Below are 9,887 nucleotides of genomic sequence, written 5' to 3'. Positions count from 1 at the left end.
CGCCTGTAATCGATGCATGGCCTCGGATCTTTTCATGGCACCTGAACCAATATTAGAGGGGATGTATAGTCACTCTAATCCGGTACTATTACTCCCAACTCCAGCATTTTATCGATCTCCTCTTTCATGATCTGCTTTTGCACGGGGGAACAACGATACGGCTTGCTACGGCTTGGCTCCTCTGAAGTTAGCTCGATATCGTGCTCTATCACCGTCGTGTTTCCGGGATGGTCCGAAAACACGTCTTGAAACTAGGAAACAATCCTTCTCAGGTCCCCCTTCTGGACTTCACTTAACCTAGGCTCTATGTTCAACTGCTCCAAGATTACCTTCGATCCCCTTTCGATTACATCACTAGAACTCAAAATTTCTTCTCCCTCTTCCTCTGAAGCATTCAACAGCAGATTTACGACCACTTGACGTTGAACGTATGGTTTCATCAAGTTACTGTGGTGAATTTTGTTTGGCCGCCTTCCTAATTTGACTTCATAATTGGTATCAGAAAGCTTCGATATTACTTTGGCGGGCCCTTCCCAATGAACCTCAAGCTTGTTCTTTTTTGACGGCCGCAGCAGCATTACTTGACTACCAACTTCAAATGTGCGCTTCTTCGCCGATGTGTCGTAGTACTCCTTCGACAACACTTGTGCAGCCTTCATGTGGCTTTCCACAAGATCTTTCGTTTTTCCAAGCCTCTGAAGGAGGTCTTAAACATACGCAACTACATTAGGGTCCTCATCGAATCCCTCCCAGGACTCGCGTAGCATTCGCAATGGTGTTCTCAAACTCCTGCCATACACAAGCTCTGCAGGGCTAAAACCAGTGCTCTCATGAGGAGCTGATCTCAAAGCGAACATAGCGGGAGGAATAAACGCTTCCCAGTCGCATTTGTGCTCGTAGCAGAGAGCTCTCAGTATCAGTTTCAGAATGGAATGAATACGCTCTACCGGGTTAGATATCGGGTGATGGATCGAGCTGTGCACTACTTTTATTCCACATTTATCCATAAAGGTAGAGGTAAGGCAGCTGGTGAAGACCCTACCATTGTCGCATTGGATTTCAGAGGAAAACCGACGCGTGCAAATATAGATAGCAGTGCATCCACGACATGAGGAGAATTGAGCTCCTTAAGTGGTATCGCTTCCGGAAATTTTGTGGCTACACGGAGAGCCGTCAGGATGTACCGCCAACTTTGCCTTGACTCTGGCAGTGGCCCGACGATATCAATTACTAGGCGCCGAAAAGGTTCTATGATAATTGGCACAAGTTTCATGGGTGCCTTTCACTTGTCCGTGGATTTCCCCGCTCTCTGACAAGTGTCACATGAGCGTACAATGTCTTCGACATCCTTCCAGCATTTCGGCCAATAAAACTCAAGGAAAACTGTAGCCTTGGTCTTTTTTTATGCCGAGATGCCCTGTCCATGCGTTTTCATGCGCCAGTTACAATAGTTGGCGACGATACTTTTGTGGCACCAAGAACTGCTCATACTTGCGACCTTGCGCATTTGTGTAGCTCCGATACAAAAACCCTGCTTTCTCAAAAAAAGAAACATTCTTTTTCTTTTTTCCCAAGTTTACGCTTTCCATTAGCGCCTTAATCGAGAGCTCCTCACGCTGCTCTCGAAAGAGCGTTTCTCGATCAACCCCCCACAGCTCACTCCAACTTTCCGCTACAGGCGAGAGCGTTGCAGCCCTCTCGCTCTGATTCAATGGCGCCATGTCGTCTACCCCTTCTACGGAAACCGTGCCGGTCGCTTCGGTGACGGGCTGCTCGAGTGACTGCTCACATGAATCACGCGGAAAATTTTCTCTCTGAGGTTCCGTCGAGTCGCCGCCAAGCCGCCAAGGTCACTTGAAAGTTCACTGCATTGAACAAAATCAAGCCCCTGCGAAAGCTTCCGCGCTTGCGATCGCGTGAGGGCCATGTACGCTAAGTGGGGGAAGAACGATTTACCCTGCTCTTTGAGAAGCTGCTCTAAGTTGTTAGAGAAAAGATAAAGAAAACGATCGGGAAGCGCGGCAGACACAGCCGCTTCGGGGCGCAGCTTACCGAACGGGCCTTCAACGACAACCGTAGCGATTGGTAAGCAAGCACTCTGCTCCTAGGCGACTTGCCTGATCCACGCGCATTCACCTGTAAAGTCATCCGGAGACACCAATGAAGGATGGACAACGTCCATGGTTGCCGCGGAGTCTCTAAGTGCTCGACACGTTTTCCCATTCACACTAATTTCTTGGATATACGGCTCTAACAACCGCATGTTCTTTTCCAACTCTCGGATTGTTGCAAAAGCAAACTTTTGCTTACAGTTTATCGCGATGTGCCCTTCCTTTTTGCAGTTGTAGCAGATTAGCGGCTTCTGTGATTCAAACGCCCGTGTGGTATCAGTGCGTGGTTTAGGAACCTCACTCGATTTCTCCGCTTCCGTTTGCCCTTCCCCTACAGTGTCCTTCGTAAGAGACGGGTCCTTCTTGAAATTACGGTGCGGAGCGGGTTTCCGTTGATCAGGTTTCTTTGAAAAGCCCTCTTTCCTTTCATTATTTTCAATGCACACTGCCCTGCTATGCAACTTTCGGCGAGTATAATATTCCTCAGCTGACTCTGCTGCCTTGTTTAGCTGTACTTCAACAAGTTTTTCCTGCAGCCAAAGTTTGACATCCTCCTCGATGCAGTGGTAGAATTGCTCCAATGCAACGCATTTCACCACTTTATCGCGGTCGTCATAAACACCTTCGCCCTTGAGCCGTTCAATTAAATCGGCTTTAAGACGAAATGCGAAGTCAACGTGTGACTCATTCCTCTTTTTAGCATACCGGAACCTTTACCTGAAAGCCTCGGGTGACAACTTATAACGTCTCAAGAACACTTCCTAAACCTCGTCATACCTCTCAAACGCTTTCCTCGACAAGCAAGTTATCGCGTCGGACACTTCGCCGAGAAGAAGAACTAACAGGTTCTGTGCCCAAAGAGACCGCTCCAAAGCGCTTCGCTCACAGAGGTGTTCAAACTTGACGATAATGCCACGTTCCATTTCCCAAGTTTTCGTTAAAACACTGGACATGCGCACCAGGCAGTATAATCGTCGCCTGACTCCAGAATACGCTGCTGCTCAAGCCAGTGACTCCGACAACCTGCGTGAAACGATCCGAGCGATTGTGCGGGAAGAGCTGCGCAAACTGTTGCCTTCGGCGCAACTTCAAGTGGATTCGATCGCCGACATTGTGCGAGAAGAAGTTCGGCAATCGCTTCGAATTCCCCAAAAACCACTGCCCGAGCCAGAAACTATGAGCTACGCCGCTGCGGTGTGCCACAACGCTCCTCCCCGTCCACGCCGAAACGACGCCCCGTCGCACTTCCGTCGCCAGACGCCACCGCTGCCACCACCCCCACCGACGTCCTACCGTTCCCCAGCGGGCCAGCGCAGTGCACCGAGGAAAACGTACGTATGGCGTGCACCTGACAACCGCCCGCTCTGCTACCACTGCGGCGAGGCCGGGCACACATACCGCCGTTGCCAGTACCGACAGATGGGACTGCGTGGCTTCGCCGTCAATGCACCGCGTCCGCAGCCAGGAGATCGGCCGCGTGACATCGCCGACTACCTGGGAGGAACTCAGTGGACACCACGAAGTCCTTCCCGTTCGCCGTCGCCCAGCCGCAGCATGTCACCGCACCTCCGGCAGTACTCTGGCCCAACGCGGGGCCGGTCTCCTAGCCCGTATCCGGGAAACTAAGGGCAGCAACCGATGGAGGTGCGGTTGGTGTGCGACGAACTACCGAAGATCCTCCGACGACGACGCCGCCGCGACGGAGCTTTTTGAACACAACACCAACCAGGCAATGCCCTTCGGCCTTTGCTCAGCGCCTGCAACTTTTCAACGCGTTATGGATACAGTACTGGCAGGATTGAAGTGGCAGACTTGCCTTGTGTACTTGGACGACGTCGTCGTGTTTTCCTCGAGTTTCGACGAGCATCTTCGGCGCCTTGAAGCTGTACTTCAAGCCATCAAGACGTCCGGACTCACACTGAAGCCAGAAAAGTGCAGATTTGCGTATGAGGAGCTCTTGTTTCTGGGGCACGTTATCAGCAAGTCTGGAGTTCGTCCCTATCCGCGGAAAACAGCCGCCATCACCAACTTCCCGCCGCCCACTGACAAGAAGGCCGTGCGCCGATTTCTGGGCCTGTGCGCCTATTATAGGCGGTTCGTGAAAAACTTTGCCCGCATCGCCGATCCTCTCACTAACCTTACCAAGGCCGACGTGGAATTCAAGTGGGAAACGCCACAGGAACACGCTTTCCAGGAGCTTAAACATCGCCTCCAGACGCCTCCGTTACTTGCTCATTTTGACGAATTCGCCGAGACAGAAATAAATACTGACGCAAGCAGCGTAGATCTTGGCGCCGTTCTTGTGCAGAGGGCTGACGGACTTGAAAGGGTTATTAGTTACGCCAGCCGATCGCTATCCAAAGCAGAAGCAAATTATTCCACAACAGAAAAGGAGTGCCTCGCCATCCGGGCTACGTCGAAATTTTGCCCCTACCTCTACGGCAAGCCCTTCAAAGTTGTGAGCGACCACCACGCCTTGTGTTGGCTAGCCACCTTGAAGGACCCTTCAGGTCGCCTCGCACGATGGAGCCTGAGACTTCAAGAGTATGACATTACTGTCATTTACAAGTCCGGCAAAAAACACTCCGACACCGACTGTCTCTCTCGTGCGCCTGTCGACCAACCGCTACCCGACGACCCGGATGACGAGTACTTCTTGGGAACGATAACTACCGACGACTTCGCTGAACGACAGCGGGCCGACCCGGAACTTAAGGCCCTTAAGACTTTGTTCGGCAGCAGTGCGTCAACAGTGCACATACTAATCGGCATCTTCTCATCTCGCAGTGGGACGATTATCTTTGAAGCACGATCACCGTCCGCACCAGGAAGGTGACATCGCCCGGTGCTGCTGCTCTACACCTGACAAGGAACGTCGCATGCGCAAGCGTCAGCGACACCTGACAAGGAACGTCGCGTGCGCAAGCGTCAGCGACACCTACAGCACCTATTTAAACCGCTGTGACATTGACTGGCGACTTTGTTCGGCAGCAGTGCGTCAACAGTGCACATACTAATCGGCATCTTCTCATCTCGCAGTGGGACGATTATCTTTGAAGCACGATCACCGTCCGCACCAGGAAGGTGACATCGCCCGGTGCTGCTGCTCTACACCTGACAAGGAACGTCGCATGCGCAAGCGTCAGCGACACCTGACAAGGAACGTCGCGTGCGCAAGCGTCAGCGACACCTACAGCACCTATTTAAACCGCTGTGACATTGACTGGCGACTTTGTTCGGCAGCAGTGCGTCAACAGTGCACATACTAATCGGCATCTTCTCATCTCGCAGGTAAGCACAAGATTTTGTGCTCCTAAGTCCATAGTACCTTCTTGTTTTCTTGCACTGCTGCCGAGCAGAGTTCTTGTGTCACTTGCATTCGTTTTCTTTCAACATTGTGTTTCCATGTTCTTGCTGTCTGTGGCCATCTCGAAATGACTGGCCGCAACACGCGAAAAACGGGTAAAGAGGACACTGACGATAAACTTAGCGATAGCATGACAATGCAACAGGGGATTGATAGCCTTAGAAAGGAGGTGATGTCAGAACTTCGCTCACTGAAACAGAGCGTTCAGTACTGTAGCGAGTCTTGTGACAGCGTGACTGAGATGGGCAAAGACATAAAAGAGCTCATAAATGAGATAAAAGAGCTAAAGTTAAGCAATCGGAAACTAAAGGAAGAGAACGAGAGGTTGACTGCGCGAGTCGATGAATTAGAGCAATATACTCGCTCCAATAATGTAGAGATTAAGGGAGTTCCGGTAGAACCAGATGTGATTGACGTGGTCTCGAAGATGGGTCAGCTCATTGGAGAATCGGTATCGAAAGACGATATTGACATCTGTCACCGCGTCTTCACGACTAAGCACAGCGAACCAAACATAATTGTGCGCTTTGTCCGTCGTGAGAAGCGAAATTCTTTTCTGGCGAAGGCCAGGAAGACTCGCCAAACGGGCACATTGCTTGGTTGTAGTTCTACAAAACCTGTGTTTGTTAATGAGCACCTGACACGTCAGAATAAGCAACTTCTCGGTGCTGCTGTGGCTAGGAAGAGGGTGGCAGGCTGGCGATATGTCTGGACAAAGGATGGACGAATTTTTGCTCGTCGAGACGAAAACTCTGCCGTTCTGCGCTTAAATTCCGCAAGCGACTTGGAGAAGATGACGCAGTCAGCCGACGCGTCATAATTATGAGACTGTTGCCTACGTGGCCCTTTTTTCTTGTAGATTACTGCCGTCATGGCTGTAAAACCTTCTTCACTTAAACACCTACCTGGATATGATCACTTGTCTTTTCTGCATGTGAATGCGCGATCGCTGGAATCCAAACATGACGAATTCGAACTATTTCTTGCTAGCACGGGCGTACCGTTTGATATCATCATGGTATCTGAAACGTGGTACACAAAGTATTCCGTGCCGTTCGCCCAACCAGGCTACCAAGGCTTTGCTTTAAACCGCTCTCAACGTAAAGGAGGGGGCGTGCTGTTGTTGGCTAAGGCTGAGCTAAACGTGAGCATCATTGACGAATTCTCCGTTTCAAATGCTAACTTCGAAGTTCTAAGCGTGCGTAGTCGATCCAATATCTTTTGTGTCGTCTACCGCCCACCTGACGCCAATATACACACCTTTTTCTGTTTTCTTGAAGAATATTTTGACTTCATTCGTTCCAACAAATATTCTCTTTTTCTTGCCGGTGATTTCAATATAGACATGCTAAAAACCTCAAGAGATCAGATCGAACTGTCAGCTTTACTGCAGTCAAACGGGTTTGTAAACACTATTGTAAATTCTACCCGCATTACTCATTCGTCAAATACCCTTATCGATCTATTCATCACTAACACCGACAGAAAAAACCTTTGTAGCGGTTCGATTGCAAGCGATATGAGTGACCATCTTCCCATCTTTACTTTCATCGAAAATGAAGTGCCAACTAAGCGGATTATCGATCCGCCTCAGCGTTTCCAAGATATAAACAGTGCATCTCTGGACGCTTTCCGTAACGAGGTTGAAGCCCACGACTGGCGTCAAGTTTTTAGAAAACATGACTCAAATTCCATGTACGAGACCTTTATTGCTGAACTGAGGACACTGTACAATAAGCACTTCCCATACGTTGTCAGGCATAGAAGTAATAAATCGCGAAAACCATGGCTAACCAATTACCTTCGCAGCCAAATCAAGGTAAAAAATAACCTTTATTGGGATTTCATCAGGACCAGAAACCCTGAAACATGGAAAAAATTTAAATCTTTCCGAAATCGTTTGAATGCTACGCTAAAGAAAGCAAAGGAAGAATATTTTTTCAAGCATTTCTCTGTCGCGGCAAACACTGAGCTGTTGTGGAAACGACTAAACGCCATAGTTCATCCTAAGACTGACCGTGCGATTTCGAGCCTGTGTGTAAACGGTCTCATGAAGTGCGGTTCAGATTTGTCAAACGCACTCAATGACCATTTCATTGCGGTAGGCCAGTCAGGCGCTTGCAACGTAAATCCATATCCCATTCAAGGTACCAGTTCACCCTACTCCAGTATGGTATTTTTCCCAACAACGGAGAGTGAAGTTGTCGGTATATTTAGGAGCTTAAAAACTTCTAGATCACTGGATGCAAACGACATGCAAATCCGCCCTATAAAGCACATCATCGACATTATTGCTCCTATTCTGACAACACTGTACAATTTAGTGCTTGAAAGTAGCTGTTTTCCAGAAAAAATGCAAACAGCAAGGGTAATTGCCATACACAAGGGGGGCGATGAAAATGATTTGGGAAATTTTAGACCAATTTCTATACTCCCAATCTTATCAAAAGGCCTGGAAAAGATTATTCACGCACGACTTGTTCGCTTCCTGAATAAACACTCTTTCATTTCATTGGCCCAGTACGGGTTCTTGAAAGGAAAATCCACAGAACAAGCACTACTTGCTCAAAAAGAATGTATAATAGATGCCTTTGAAGATAAAAATATAGTACTAGGTGTATACATAGACTTCTCAAAAGCTTTTGATTGTGTGCAACATAACCTACTACTGTATAAGCTAGAACACTATGGCGTGCGTGGGAGGTCCAATGACCTTCTGCGTTCATACCTTCGCCATAGAAGTCAATTTGTCACAAATGACACTTTCGATTCAAAGACTAAACGCCTGAAGTCCGGGGTGCCCCAGGGCAGTATACTCGGCCCGCTCCTATTCATCGTCTACATAAACGACATTTTTTCCTCTTTTACTAATTGTAAGTGGGTAGGTTACGCCGATGATACAGCCCTTTTTTTCAGCGGAGTAAAGCCGGATGGGTTGGTATCTTTAGCTAATGATGCGCTTGCAGAAGTATCAGCGTGGTCAAAAAGAAATTCCTTGAAAATTAACACAAAAAAGACTCAAGCCATAATTTTCCGCACTAGAAACAGAGTTATTGAACTGACAAAAAAGTTGTATCTTGATAATGACGAAATTAGTGTTGTTAGAGAGATCAAAGCCTTGGGTGTCACTTTCACAGAAACATTGTCGTGGAATAAGCATGTGCAAAATGTTTGCAACAAGTTAAACTCCGTCACTGCATTAATTAATAAAAACCGTCAAATATTACCAGTAAAAGCTAAACGTCTGATATATAATGGATTATTTTTATCGACATTAAATTATTGTCATCTTGTATGGGGTACTACATCCTCTGACAACTTGAAAAAACTCGGTATATGCCAAAAGCGCGCAATTCGTGCAATAGCCAACGTTCCGTATGCTACTCATACTGCCCCTTATTTTGAAGCATATAATATACTCAAAGTTAAATTCGTCTACGCATTCCGTCTTTCCTGTACATACCGTCTCGCCATGAGGACTAATAACACCGAATTCATCAGTTCGTTTCGCCTAGCAAGACGTCACTATACATACGACACAAGAAGTCAGGATGACTGGATCCAGCCAATATGCCGCACAAACTATGGCAATCAGTCTGTATCGTATCAACTAGCCGTAATCTTAAACAAATATGCAAAACATGGCATAGCCACTGAGTCGGCCTCAGCACGCACCTTTCGCTCATTCTTATCGGGTGAAGTTTAGACTTCGTTTCACACTAACATCTAGTCGTATTCATCAGTCGCAGAATGATACGCACGGTTCTTCTGTTTGTACATGGCGTTTTTTTTTCTCTTTTTGTCTGTGTGCGTTTGGCTTGCTCATTCTCTTTCGGAAATTGTTTACTTTTTTTTGTTTTCTTTTTTTTTTTGCATATGAATTTTTTTGTACTGTGCGTTGAAATTGTAATCTTCTTTTCACCAATAGGACTTATTATCATGGTCCACATAATAAACCGAGGCTATAACATTTCTCATACTAGAGAAATGTGCTCAGTGTTGGTAACTACTACCTGTTTTAGATTTCGTTCAAATGACTGTTACGTTCATGTCGTTTACCAATGACTACGGCATGTTTTTTAACGTTTTTTTTATGTTCTCAGTGTAATACTGATTTATTGCCTTTGCAGTTTTTTTGTTGGATTATTTATCAACTTCTGTTGTACACGTAATCATTACCTACAACTGTTCGTGTTTTTCTTTTTTGTCCTTTTTTCCATAAGTCTTATGAATGTGTATTACTATGTATAATGATGTATAAAGACCAAGTCCTCCCATGTTTCTCCTAGAAATCGCTACATTTGCCTCTTCCTGTCAATGTGCATTCAAATCAAATGTTTTATTTTCCAGCAAAATCAATTTTTGTGTGGTTGATCATTGTTACTGCTGGACTTTGTAGGGGGCCGGAG

The sequence above is a fragment of the Rhipicephalus microplus genome, unplaced genomic scaffold, assembly GCF_043290135.1.
Source record: "Rhipicephalus microplus isolate Deutch F79 unplaced genomic scaffold, USDA_Rmic scaffold_13, whole genome shotgun sequence".
Classification (NCBI taxonomy): Eukaryota; Metazoa; Arthropoda; class Arachnida; order Ixodida; family Ixodidae; genus Rhipicephalus; species Rhipicephalus microplus.
This window is presented reverse-complemented; position numbering follows the sequence as displayed.